Here is a 15,002-nt window from a genome sequence, read left to right on the forward strand (position 1 = left end):
TGTTCAGGTTCTCCTGTATGTGTCAGGGGACTCCGGTGGAATATGAGGAATAGAAGTGCATTAAGTATGAAGGAGGACTCTGGAGTGATATTTTTAGTTCAGTGGGACCAATGGAGATTAGGACTTTCTCCGAGTTGGTGAACAAGAGTAGGGTTGCTGAAGAGTGTGTTAAGAAGGCGGCTGCTGAGAGAGGAAGTCACAAGGGATCATTCCCACAGAACCGAGGGAAGAAACTTGCACCTAGAGGTCTGCCTTTCAAGCGGGGAGGCTCCTTCAGGAAGTCCAACAACAACAACTCCCAAGGAAAGAGATTTGGGAAGTAGCCTCAGAGTGAGCAAGCATGTGCCAGGTGCGGAAGTCACCATCCAGGAGCCCCGTGCAAGGCCGGGTGGGGCTTGTGCTATTCTTGTGGTAAGGTGGGACATAAGGCCGCGAACTATTCGGAGAAGTAGAAACAAGGTGCCGGGAAGGCACAATAGACTGGTCAGGTATTCACCACTTCAGCTATAGGTGCTGAGGGATCTGAGGTACTTATTCGAGGTAACTGTGAAATTGCTGGCCAAATTTTAAATGCTTTATTTGATTCGGGAGCATCGCATTCATTTATTGCATTTGAAAAAGCCCATGAGTTAGGATTGAAGATTGTAGCCTTAGGTTATGACCTAAAAGTGTATAATGCTACCCATGAAGCCATGGTAACTAGGCTAGGATGCCCGCAAGTTTCCTTTAGGTTCAAGCAGCGTGATTTTGTCCATAATTAAATCTGCTTGCCAATGATCGGCCTTGATCTTATCTTGGGTTTGAACTGGTTATCTAAGAACCATGTCCTTCTCGACTGTTCTACAAAAACAGTGTGCTTCATGCCGGAAGATACGGAAGGGCTGGTTGTGGCGAATAGTTACTACTTGAATTCTATGATGGTGAATTGCTCTGGGACCGAATGTCAGGGTATTCTGTTGTTGACCGTGGGTGTTTCGGGTGATGATCAAAGATTGGAACAAATTCCGGTTGTGTGTGAATTTCCGGAAGTGTTTCCCAATGATATCGATGAATTCCTACCTAACCGAGAGGATATCCCTAAGACTGCTTTCAGGACTCGTTATGGTCATTACGAGTACACTGTAATGTCTTTTGGGTTGACAAACGCTCCTGCGGTGTTTATGGATTATATGAATAGAATTTTCCGTCCGTTTCTGGATAAATTCGTTGTTGTCTTCATTGATGACATACTGATTTATTCCAAGACTAAAGAGGAGCATGCAGAACACTTGAGGACTGTGTTGCAGATACTGAAGGAAAAAAACTCTATGCAAAGCTGTCTAAATGTGAATTCTGGAAGAGTGAGGTAAAGTTTTTGGGGCATGTAGTGAGTAAACAGGGGATAACAGTTGATCCATCTAAGGTGGAGGCAGTAATGGAATGGAAGCAACCAACCACGGTAACTGAGCTAAGGAGTTTTCTGGGCTTAGCTGGCTACTACCGGAGATTTATCAAGGGCTTCTCGCAATTAGCTTTGTCATTGACAAAGTTAACTCGCAAGGATGCGCAATTTGTTTGGACTCCTGAGTGTGAGGAAAGCTTTCAGGCATTGAAGAAAAAGTTGACCACCGCACCTGTGTTGGTGTTACCTAAGCTGAACGAACCGTTTGAGGTGTACTGTGATGCCTCACTAAAGGGTCTAGGGTGTATGCTGATGCAACATCGTAATATGGTGGCATATGCCTCATGACAATTGAGACCTCATGAAGTTAACTACCCTACGCATGATTTGGAACTTGCTGTATTGGTGTTACCTGAGCCGAACGAACCGTTTGAGGTGTACTGTGATGCCTCACTAAAGGGTCTAGGGTGCGTGCTGATACAACATCGTAATGTGGTGGCGTATGCCTCATGACAATTGAGACCTCATGAAGTTAACTACCTTACGCAAGATTTGGAACTTGCTGCGCTTGTGTTTGCCTTGAAGGTGTGGAGGCATTATCTCTATGGGGTTAAGTTCTAAGTTTTCTCTGATCACAAAATCTTGAAATACCTCTTTGATCAGAAAGAGCTCAATATGCGGCAGAGAAGGTGGATGGAATTGCTGAAGGACTACGACTTTGAGTTGACTTACCATCCGGGAAAAGTGAATGAGGTGGCGGATACGTTAAGTCGCAACTCATTGTATGCGGCTTGGATGATGCTTCAAGAAGAGAAGTTACTCAAGGGATTCGAGAGCCTGAAGATTGGTGCTCAGGAAGTATCTGGAACCCTGTGTTTGAGTCGATTAGAGATCTCAAGTGACTTTAAATCCGAACTCCTAAAGGCTCATGAAGATGATGATGCGTTATGGAAGGTGTTACCAGCTATTGAGCAAGGGAAACGGTGGAGAGTGTCGGAGGATAAGGATGGACTATGGAGATTCAAGGATAGGATCATTGTACCGGATGTTGGCACTTTGAGGCAAGATATTCTAAAAGAAGCACACAAGAGCGGATTTTCTATTCACCCGGGGAGTACTAAGATGTACCATGACCTAAAAGCGATGTTTTGGTGGCCGGGTATGAAGAATGACGTGGCGGAGTATGTCTCGAAGTGCTTAACTTGTCAAAAGGTAAAGATTGAATATCAAAGACTTTCCGGGACGTTGTAACCTTTAGAGGTTCCGCAATGGAAGTGGGAAAGCATTGCGATGGACTTTGTGTCGGGATTGCCAAGGACTAGGGCCGGTTTTGATGCTGTATGGGTGATTGTGGACCGACTGACGAAGTCAGCTCACTTCTTACCCATTCGGATGACTTACACCCTTGAGGAGCTAGCACGGTTGTACATAAAGGAGATTGTGAGACTTCATGGCGTACCTGCTACTATAATCTCTGATAGAGATCCTCGCTTCACTTCAAGGTTTTAGGGTGCATTTCAGAAAGCTTTCGGAACCCGACTAAGCTTGAGTACGGCTTACCATCCTCAAACAGATGGTCAACCCGAGAAGACGATCCAAACACTAGAGGATATGTTGAGAGCTTGTGTTTTGGACCAACCGGCGAGTTGGGACCGGTATATGCTGTTAGTGGAATTTACATACAATAATAGCTACCATGCGAGCATCAGAATGGCTCCGTATGAGGCTTTGTATGGAAGAAAATGTCAATCTCTGCTGTGCTGGTATGAAGCGGGAGAGAAAGGCTTGTTGGGGCCAGAGATGATAGCTGAAACCACTGAACAAGTCAAGAAAATCTGAGATAGGATGCTTACGGCGCAGAGACGCTAGAAGAGTTACGCCGATCATAGGCGGAAGCCCTTGGAATTTGAGGAAGGAGACCATGTTTCCCTTAAGGTTACTCCAACCACGGGAGTAGGTAGGGCGATTAAAGCAAAGAAGTTGAATTCTCGATACATCGGTCCGTTTCAAATCTTGGAGAGGGTTGGGCCGGTGGCGTATCGGATGGCTCTACGACCTCATCTTTCAAACCTGCACGATGTGTTTCACGTGTCGCAGCTTCCGAAGTACATTCTTGATGCTAGCCATGTGTTAGAACCTGAATCAATTCAGTTAAGAGAAGATTTGACGCTTCCAGTGGCTCCAGTTAGAATTGATGATACTAGTATCAAACGGTTGCGTGGAAAAAAGGTTCCATTAGTCAAAGTGGCCTGGAGTCGAGGCGGTGTTGAGGAACACACTTGGGAGCTTGAGTCGGAGATGCGAATGGATTATCCGCACTTATTCTCAGGTAATTGAATTTGAGTTTTGTGGGCAAAATTCCCAATTATGTGGGTAGAATGTAAAACTCGGTTAATTAACGGCTAATTAACCCACAAATGATAATTTATTCTAGAAAGTCAAAACTGTGATTTTTATGGCTAAATATGATAGAGGAGATCGAGACAAAAATTTCGGTACCAATTTTATAGAAATCGGACCAAGATTGGACCGAACGGGCCAAACCGGACTAACTGGACCCATATTGGGCCCTTGGCCCAACCTAACTAAACCAAAACCCTAATTTTCAGCACTCTCTCTCGTCACAACACTCTATTCACGCTGAAATTGAAAGCAAATGGGGGAGGAACACTCTCTCAAAGTTCTATCTCTCATTTGATCTTCAAATCACCATAACTTTTGATCTAGAGCTCCAATTGTCGCACCGTTTGTGGCCACGTGTTCATCGCGGAGAGCTCTACAAAACCCATACAATCAATCTTGAGATAAGCTACAGTTTTCTCTTCTAATTTCCATCTTTGATTTCAAGTTTCATGAGCAAAAATATTGAGGTTTTGAGCTCCTTTGTGTTATAGGATCACAATAGCTTGAGGGGAAGGCTTGTTCTAGCTCCCTTGGTCCTTGGGTGAGGTAAGGTATCTCAAATCCTAGTGAAAATGTTGAATTTGTGGTTTTGGGTATTGAGCTCTTGTGTTTTGGTATGATATTGTGGCTTAGGTAGTGTGTTTGTGAACATTGGAGTTTGATTGAGACTTTTGGAAAGCTTGAGAAAAGGCTTGGTATGCAAAAATCTATTCTTGGAGGTGTTGAGAACTTGAGAGCTTGTGGACAAGTGGTTTGAAAGTGCTTCGGTTGAGCTTGGGAAATCGGCTAAGGTATGGTCTCGGTTTCTCGTATCTAAAATGTAATGTTGTAGAAAATACTTATGCTAGAGGCCCTAAGATAGGCATTGAATTGTTGATGTTATTGAATAGTTGAGATATATGATGTGGTCATATATATGATTATGAATATTGATGCCTTGATGGTGTGATATATGAGGAAAATGCATGTTATGATATATGCTTGATGAATGATTGAGGTTGAATTGTGGATGGAACCAAGTGAGAGTGAGCATGGTAGTGATTATGTGTAATGTTGGTTAATTGACAATGATGTGATTGGAAATTGTGATGAGGAAGGGTATTTGCCATGTTAATGTATTTATTATTGGGCTAATTGTTTGAGATGGGATGAAATGGTGAGATGTTGTCTTGTAATGTATTAAATATGCTAATGTATGAGTTGAAGAGGCTTGAGTTGATTTTTGGCATACTTTCCTTGATTTTGAAAGGGTGGGAATTGAGATGTTTTGAAAATGGCACTTTGTGGTTTTGAATGAAAATGTGGTTTTTGGGCATATTTTGATGGGACGTAACTTGAATTCCGGATCCCCATTTTGTGCCAAATTGGTTTAAAACTGAAATTGGATTCGAGGTGGTTATGTCGTTCGAAGAACGGGTGAAAAATGTTTTAAAATGATGAAGTTATGTCTGTTGGAAAATTGGGGGTTTAATCTGTGAATTCTGCAGCTTTTAACTTTGAAAAATTTTTAGCAGAATACCCCTCCACGCGTAGGCGTGCTTGACGCGTGCGCGTTGTTTTTCAGAAAAATGCCATCCACGCGTGAGCGTGGCCCACTGATGAGCGGATAATTTATACGTTTTTTGGCATTGTTTTTAGTATGTTTTCAGTATATTTTAATTAGTTTTTATTATATTTTTATTAGTTTTTATTTAAAATTCACTTTTCTAGAGTTTACTACGAGTCTGTGTGTTTTTCTGTAATTTCAGGTATTTTCTGGCTGAAATTGAGGGACTTGAGCAAAAATGTGATTCAGAGGCTGAAAAAGGACTGCAGATGCTGTTGGATTCTGACCTCCCTGCACTCAAAGTGGATTTTCTGGAGCTACAAAAACCCAATTGGCACGCTCTCAATTGCGTTAGAAATTAGACATCCTGGGCTTTCCAGAAATATATAATAGTCCATACATTTCCTGAGATTTGATGGCCCAAATAGGCATTCCAAGTCAGCTCAAGAATTCTAGCGTTTAACTCCAAAACTGGCACAAAAGCTGGAGTTAAACGCCCAAACTGGCACAAAAGCTGGCATTTAACTCCAAAAAAAGTCTCTACACATGGAAGCTTCAATGCTCAGCCCAAGCACACACCAAGTGGGCCCGGAAGAAGATTCCTGCATTAATTACTGATTTCTGTAACCCTAGGCTACTAGTTTTCTATAAATAGGACCTTTTGCTATTGTATTTTGACACACAGATCATACACAGATCGTATACACAGACCTTTTCACATTTGGGGCTGGCCTTACGGCCATGCTTGAACCTTGTTCTTATGTATTTTCAACGGTGGAGTTTCTACACACCATAGATTAAGGTGTGGAGCTCTGCTGTTCTTCATGAATTAATACAAAGTACTATTGTTTTTCTATTCAACTCAAGTCTATTTCTTCTCTAAGATATTCATTCGTTCTTCAAATTGATGAATGTGATGATCTGTGACACTCATCATCATTCTCACCTATGAACATGTGCCTGACAAACACCTCTGTTCTACTAGCAATGGCTTGAATGCATATCTCTTAGGCTTCTAATCTAAGATTGGAACCTTCGTGGTATAGGCTAGAATTATTGGCGGCCATTCCTGAGATCCGGAAAGTCTAAACCTTGTCTGTGGTATTCCGAGTAGGATCTAGGAAGGGATGACTGTGACGAGCTTTAAACTCGCGATTGTGGGGCGTGTAACAGACGTAAAAGGATCAATAAATCCTATTCCGACATGATCGAGAACCGACAGCTGATTAGCCGATGTTGTGATAGAGCATCAAGACCATTTTCACTGAGAGGACGGGATGTAGCCATTGACAACGGTGATGCCCAACATAAAGCTTGCCATGGAAAGGAGTATGAATGATTGGAAGAAGGCAACAGGAAAGCAGAGGTTCAAGGGGAACAAAGCATCTTCATACGCTTATCTGAAATCCACCAATGAATTACATAAATATCTCTATCTTTATTTTATGTTTATTTTCATCATCTTAAACTCCATAACCATTTGAATCCACCTGACTGAGATTTACAAGATGACCATAGCTTGCTTCAAGCCGACAATCACCGTGGGATCGACCCTTACTCACGTAAGGTTTATTACTTGGACGACCCAGTGCACTTGCTGGTTAGTTGTGCAGAATTGTGACAAAGTGTGATTCACGTTTAAGAGCTCCAAGTCCTTTGGCGCCATTGTTGATGATCACAATTTCGTGCACCAAGTTTTTAGCGCCGTTGCCGGGGAAGGAACGAATGAACGAACAATAATTTTGCATTTGTTTCCGGCAACAACAGTGCCAAGTTTGGTCCGGCAACAACACCAAGTTTTTGGCGCCGTTGCCGGGGATTGTTCGAGTTTGGACAACTGACGGTTCATCTTGTTGCTTAGTTTATGTATTTTTTTCTTTTTATTTTTTCAGAATTTTTAAGAATGAATTCTAGAGTTTCAAGGTGATGTTCTTATCATCACAAAAGCTGATTGATTCTCATCAATTTAGCTATTGAATGTAATGCCCTGCTGAAGCTTGGCCAAACATGTCTAATCTTTTTAGACTGAAGCTTTAGACTAACATTGCATGATTCCTGGAATTCTTATTAAAAGTTTTGATTCTCTTTATTTTATTTTCTATATAATTTTCGAAAAAAATACAAAAAAATTTTAAAATCATAAAACCAAAATTATTTTATGTTTCTTGTTTGAGTCTATTGTCTAATTTTAAGTTTGGTGTCAATTGCATGTCTTTATCCTTCTAATTTTTGAAAATTTATACATATTTTTCTTCATTGATCTTCAGGTTATTCTTGATGATTTCATTGCTTTGATCTTCAAATTCTCTTGTTTTGTATGTTTTGTTGTTTCTTACATGCATTTTTACATTGTTATAGTCCTTAGTATACAAACTTTTAAGTTTGGTGTCTTGCATGCATTGTTTATTTGATCTTAGTTGCATTTTTTATTGATTCCCATCATCAAAAATTCAAAAATATTTTTTAAAACTATGTCTTTTCAAGTCAATAATACAGAGAATTGAAGATTCAGAACATTCAGCAGAGGAATCAAACAGAAAAAGCTGGGCGTTCAAAACGCCCAGTGAAGAAGGAAAACTGGCGTTTAAACGCCAGCCAGGGTACCTGGCTGGGCGTTTAACGCCCAAAAAGGTAGAGATTTGGGCGTTAAACGCCAGAATGGGCACCATTCTGGGCGTTTAACACCAGGATGACACTAGAGGGAAGATTTTGTTTTTAATTCACATTTTTTTCAAGTTTTCATAATTTTTCAAAATCAAATCTTTTTCAAATCATATCTTTTCAATCATATCTCTTTCAAAATCAATTTCTTTCCATTTTATATTTATTTTTACTATTTTCAAAAATCCTTGCTTCAATTCAAGATTTACTTAAAAAATTTTCAAGTTGTTACTTGCCTATTAAGAAAGGATCAAATTTTAAATTTTAGAATCATATCTTCTAATTTCTTGTTAGTCAAGTAATCAACTTTAGTTTCAAAACCTTCTCTTTTTAATTTGATTTTCAATCATATCTTCTCAATCACACCCTTTTTCAAAATTAATTTTCAATCATATCTTTTTAATTTCTGATTTCAAAATCTTTTTCAAAAATCACTTGATTTCTTTCCCAATCTTAGTTTTCGAAAATCTCAATCAAATTTTCAAATTTCTTTTTAATTATTTCAAAATCTTTTTAATTTATTTTCGAAAATTCTTCCCCTCTTCTCACATCCTTCTATTTAAGGGACTAAGACTCCTCATCAAGGTGCAATTCGAACTCTGTCCCTCTTGATAAGTTTGAATTCCCTCTTCTCCACCTCCTCCTTCTATTCTTCTTTTCCTCTGACACCTCAAGGAATCTCTATACTGTGACATAGAGGATTCCCTACTTTCTTGTTCTCTTCTCTTTCATATGAGCAGGAACAAAGATAAAGGCATACTTGTTCAAGCTGATCCGGAACCTGAAAATGCCTTGAAGAGAAAGCTAAGAGAAGCTAAAGAACAATTCTCTTTAGAGGGCCTAACAGAGCTTTTCAAGGAAGAAGAAACCATGACAGCCGAAAACAACAACAATGCCAACAATGCAAGGAAGGTGCTTGGTGACTTTACTTCACCTACTCCTGATTTCTATGGGAGAAGCATCTCTATCCCTGCCATTGGTGCAAACAACTTTGAGCTTAAGCCTCAATTAGTTTCTCTAATGCAACAGAATTGCAAGTTTCATGGACTTCCATTGGAAGATCCTCATCAGTTCTTAGCTGAGTTCTTGCAAATCTGTGACACTGTCAAGACCAATGGGGTTGACCCTGAAGTCTACAGACTTATGCTCTTTCCTTTTGCTGTAAGAGACAGAACTAGAACATGGTTGGATTTACAACCTAAGGAAAGCCTGAACTCTTGGGAAAAGCTAGTCAATGCCTTCTTGACAAAGTTCTTTCCACCTCAAAAATTGAGTAAGCTTAGAGTGGAAGTCCAAACCTTTAGACAGAAGGATGGTGAGTCCCTCTATGAAGCTTGGGAGAGATACAAGCAATTGATCAGAAGGTGCCCTTCTGACATGCTTTCAGAATGGAGCATCATAGGAATCTTCTATTATGGTCTGTCTGAACTATCCAAGATGTCATTGGATAGCTCTGCTGGAGGATCTCTTCATCTGAAGAAAACGCTTGCAGAAGCTCAAGAACTCATTGAAATGGTTGCAAATAACCAATTCAGGTACACCTCTGAAAGGAATCCTGTGAATAATGGGACAACTCAGAAGAAGGGAGTTCTTGAGATTGATACTCTAAATGCCATATTGGCTCAGAATAAAATATTGACCCAACAAGTCAATATGATTTCTCAGAGTCTGTCTGAAATGCAAGCAGCAACAGGCAGTACTAAGGAAGCTTCCTCTGAAGAAGAAGCTTATGATCCTGAGAACCCAGCAATGGAAGAGGTGAATTACATGGGAGAATCCTATGGAAACACCTATAATCCTTCATGGAGAAATCATCCAAATCTCTCATAGAAGGATCAACAGAGACCTCAACAAGGTTTCAACAACAACAATGGTGGAAGAAACAGGTTTAGCAATAGCAAGCCTTTTCCATCATCTTCTCAGCAACAAATAGAGAATTCTAAGCAAAACTCCTCTGACTTAACAACCATTGTCTCTGATCTAATCAAAACTACTCAAAGTTTCATGACTAAAACAAGGTCCTCCATTAGAAATTTTGAGGCACAATTGGGTCAGCTGAGTAAGAAAATTACTGAACTCCCTCCTAGCACTCTCCCAAGCAATACAGAAGAGAATCAAAAAAGAGAGTGCAAGGCCATAACAACATCTCACATGGCCGAACATGGAGAGGAGGAAGAGGCAGTGATTCCCACTGAGGAAGACCTCAATGGACGCCCACTAACCTCCATGGAGTTCCCTAATGAGGAACCATGGGAATCTGAGGCTCACTGATGAGCGGATAATTTATACGCTTTTTGGCATTGTTTTTAGTATGTTTTTAGTAGAATCTAGTTACTTTTAGGGATGTTTTTATTAGTTTTTATGTTAAATTAACATTTCTGGACTTTACTATGAGTTTGTGTGTTTTTCTGTGATTTCAGGTATTTTCTGGCTGAAATTGAGGGACTTGAGCAAAAATCAGATTTAGAGGTAGAAGAAGGACTGCTGATGCTGTTGGATTCTGACCTCCCTGCACTCAAAGTGGATTTTCTGGAGCTATAGAACTCAAAATGGCGCGCTTCCAACTGCGTTGGAAAGTAGACATCCAGGGCTTTCCAGCAATATATAATAGTCTATACTTTGGCCAAGTGTAAACGACGTAAAAGGGTGTTGGACGCCAGTTCTACGCTGCAGTCTGGAGTTAAACGCCAGAAACACGTTACAAGCCAGAGTTGAACGCCAGAAATACGTTACAAACTGGCGTTCAACTCCAAGAATGACCTTTGCACGTGTAACATTCAAGCTCAGCCCAAGCACACACCAAGTGGGCCCCGGAAGTGGATTTATACATCAATTACTTACTTCTGTAAACCCTAGTAACTAGTTTAGTATAAATAGGACCTTTTACTATTGTATTAGACATCTTTGATCAGTTGTATGCTATCCTAGATCACGTTTGGGGGCTGGCCATTCGGCCATGCCTGAACCTTCATCACTTATGTATTTTTAATGGTAGAGTTTCTACACTCCATAGATTAAGGTATGGAGCTCTGCTGTTCCTCAAAGATTAATGAAAAGTACTACTGTTTTTCTATTCAATTCAACTTATTCCGCTTCTAAGATATTCATTCGTACTTCAACCTGAATGTGATGAACGTGACAATCATCATCATTCCCTACGAATGCGTGCCTGACAACCACTTTTGTTCCACCTTAGATTGAATGAGTATCTCTTGGATCTCTTAATCAGAATCTTCGTGGTATAAGCTAGATTGATGGCGGCATTCATGAGAGTCCGGAAAGTCTAAACCTTGTCTGTGGTATTCCGAGTAGGACTCAAGGATTGAATGACTGTGACGAGCTTCAAACTCGCGAGTGCTGGGCGTAGTGACAGACGCAAAAGGATAGTAAATCCTATTCCAGTATGATCGAGAACCTCCAGATGATTAGCCATGTAGTGACAGCGCATCGGACCATTTTCACAGAGAGGATAGGACGCAGCCATTGATCACGGTGATGCCTCCAGACGATTAGCCATGCAGTGACAGCACATCGGACCATTTTCCAGAGAGGATAAAAAGTAGCCAGTGACAAAGGTGATGTCTTTACATAAAGCCAGCCATGGAAAGGAGTAAGACTGATTGGATGAAGACAGCAGGAAAGCATAAGTTCAGAGGGACGAACGCATCTCTATACGCTTATTTGAAATTCTCACCAATGAATTACATAAGTGTTTCTATCCTTATTTTCTATTTATTTATTATTTATTTTCGAAAACTCCAAAGCTATTTGATATCCGCCTGACTGAGATTTACAAGGTGACCATAGCTTGCTTCATACCAACAATCTCCGTGGGATCGACCTTTACTCACGTAAGGTTTTATTACTTGGACGACCCAGTGCACTTGCTGGTTAGTTGTACGAAGTTGTGAAGTTATGTTTGGACCATGGTTCTGTGCATCCGTTTTTGGTTCAATTGCCAGGGAAAGAACGAACAAATAATTTTACAACCTAATCTGAGTAGCAATTTCGCATACCAAGTTTTTGGCGCCGTTGCCGGGGATTGTTTGAGTTTGGACAACTGACGGTTCATCTTGTTGCTCAGATTAGGTAATTTTCTTTTTGTTTTATTTTCAAAAATTTTTCAAAAATCTTTCAAAAATTTCTCATTTGTTTTCGAAAAAAAAAATGTTTTCAAAAATATATTTTTCTTTAGAATTTTTAAGAATGAATTCTAGTGTTTCATAAAGCATGTTGAAGCCTGGCTGGCTGTAAAGCCATGTCTAAATTCTTTTGGACTGAGGTTTCACTTATACTCAAGAGAAGAGCTTCTTTGTCTTTCTTAGCAAATTAGCTGATGCATGTAATAGCATACTAAAGCTTGGCTGGCTATTAAGCCATGCCTAACCCTCGGATTGGAGCTTTAGACTAAGAGTACAAGATTCCTGGAATTCATATTAAAAATTTTGAAATCCTTATTTTCTTTTTCCTATATGTTTTTTTCGAAAAAATATACAAAAATCCAAAAAAAATAAAAAAATCATAAAAATAAAAAATATTTCATGTTTCTTGTTTGAGTCTTGAGTCAAGTTGAAAGTTTGGTGTCAATTGCATATTCATCTTGCATTTTTCGAAAAAATTCATGCATTCATAGTGTTCTTCATGATCTTCAAGTTGTTCTTGGTAAGTCTTCTTGTTTGATCTTGATGTTTTCTTGTTTTGTGTCTTTTCTTGTTTTTCATGTGCATTTTTGCATTCATAGTGTCCATACATGCAAAATTTCTAAGTTTGGTGTCTTGCATGTTTTCTTTGCATAAAAAATTTTCAAAAATATGTTCTTGGTGTTCATCTTGACATTTATAGTGTTCTTGGTGTTCATCTTGACATTCATAGCATTCTTGCATGCATTCATTATTTTGATCCAAAATTTTCATGCATTGCATTATTTTCATGTTTTTCTCTCTCATCATAAAAAAAAATTCAAAAATCAAAAAAATATCTTCCCCTTTTTCTCTCATAAATTTCGAAAATTTGGATTGACTTTTTCAAAAATTTTTAAAATCTAGTTTTTTTTTGAGTCAAATCAAATTTTCAATTTGAAAATCTTATCTTTTTCAAAATCTTTTTCAAAAATCAAATCTTTTTCATTTTTCTTATTTATTTTTGAAAATTATAAAAATACTTTTCAAAAATCTTTTTCTTCATTTTATATCATAATTTTCGAACATAACATCATCAATTAATACTTTGATTCAAAAATTTCAAATTTGTTACTTACTTGTTAAGAAAGATTCAAACTTTAAGTTCTAGAATCATATTTTGTGATTTCTTGAGAATCAAGTCATTAATTGTGATTTTAAAAATCAAATCTTTTTCAAAACTAATTTCAATCATATCTTTTCAAAAATATCTTTTTATCTTATCTTTTTCAAAATCATATCTTTTTCAAAAATTTGATTTTAAAATATCTTTTCTAACTTCTTATCTTCTTATCTTTTTAAAAATTGATTTTCAAAATTTGTTGCAACTAACTAACTAACTTTTTGTTTGTTTCTTATCTTTTTCAAAACTACCTAACTAACTCTCCCTCTAATTTTCGAAAATATCTTCCCCCTTTTTCAAAATTTCTTTTTAATTAACTAATTATTTTAATTTTTGAAAATTACTAACCTTTTTCAAAAACTATTTTCGAAAATCACTAACTCTTTTTCAAAAATTATTTTCAAAAATCCTCTTTCTCTCTCATCTCCTTCTATTCATTTATTCATCTACTAACATCTCTCCCTCACTCACCAAAAATCCGAACCCTCTCTCTCTGAGTTCAGATTTTTTCTTCTTCTTTTTTTCTACTCTTCTTTTCTTTTACTCACATAGGGACCTCTATACTGTGGTAAAAAGGATCCCTATTATTATTATTTTTCTGTTCCTTCTTTTTCATATGAGCAGGAGCAAGGACAAGAATATTCTTGTTGAAGCAGATCCAGAACCTGAAAGGACTCTGAAGAGGAAACTAAGAGAAGCTAAAATACAACAATCCAGAGATAATCTTTCAGAAATTTTCAAACAGGAAGAGGAGATGGCAGCCGAAAATAATAATAATGCAAGGAGGATGCTTGGTGACTTTACTGCACCAAATTCCAATTTATATGGAAGAAGCATCTCCATCCCTACCATTGGAGCAAATAATTTTGAGCTGAAACCTCAGCTAGTTTCTCTGATGCAGCAAAACTGCAAGTTTCATGGACTTCCATATGAAGATCCTTTTCAGTTCTTAACTGAATTCTTGCAGATATGTGATACTGTTAAGACTAATAGAGTAGATCCTGAAGTCTACAGGCTCATGCTTTTCCCATTTGCTGTAAGAGACAGAGCTAGAATCTGGTTGGATTCTCAACCTAAAGATAGCCTGAACTCTTGGGATAAGCTGGTCAAGGCTTTCTTAGCCAAGTTCTTTCCTCCTCAAAAGCTTAGTAAGCTTAGAGTGGATGCTCAAACCTTCAGACAGAAAGAAGGTGAATCCCTCTATGAAGCTTGGGAGAGATACAAGGAACTGACCAAAAAGTGTCCTTCTGACATGCTTTCAGAATGGACCATCCTGGATATATTCTATGATGGTCTATCTGAATTAGCTAAGATGTCATTGGATACTTCTGCAGGTGGATCCATTCATCTAAAGAAAACGCCTGCAGAAGCTCAAAAACTCATTGACATGGTTGCTAATAACCAGTTCATGTACACTTCTGAGAGGAATCCTGTGAGTAATGAGACGTCTATGAAGAAGGGAGTTCTTGAAATTGATACTCTGAATGCCATATTGGCTCAGAATAAAATATTGACTCAGCAAGTCAATATGATTTCTCAGAGTCTGAATGGAATGCAAGCTGTATCCAACAGTACTCAAGAGGCATCTTCTGAAGAAGAAGTTTATGATCTTGAGAACCCTGCAATAGCAGAGGTAAATTACATGGGTGAAACATATGGAAACACCTATAATCCATCATGGAGAAATCACCCAAATCTCTCATGGAAGGA

At 38.6% G+C, this 15,002-nt stretch overlaps 2 non-coding genes across 2 annotated transcripts; both read right to left on the reverse strand.

Moving 5' to 3' along the window:
• Positions 1 to 9,266: 9,266 nt before the first annotated feature.
• On the reverse strand, positions 9,267 to 9,374 carry LOC112788601 (small nucleolar RNA R71). Its single transcript, XR_003195960.1, has one exon. It is a non-coding gene; the product is annotated as a small nucleolar RNA R71 (small nucleolar RNA).
• Positions 9,375 to 14,442: 5,068 nt separating this feature from the next.
• LOC112787062 (small nucleolar RNA R71) lies at positions 14,443 to 14,550 on the reverse strand. Its single transcript, XR_003194498.1, has one exon. It is a non-coding gene; the product is annotated as a small nucleolar RNA R71 (small nucleolar RNA).
• Between the last annotated feature and the right edge of the window lie 452 nt (positions 14,551 to 15,002).

This window comes from Arachis hypogaea, chromosome 20, assembly GCF_003086295.3.
Source record: "Arachis hypogaea cultivar Tifrunner chromosome 20, arahy.Tifrunner.gnm2.J5K5, whole genome shotgun sequence".
Classification (NCBI taxonomy): Eukaryota; Viridiplantae; Streptophyta; class Magnoliopsida; order Fabales; family Fabaceae; genus Arachis; species Arachis hypogaea.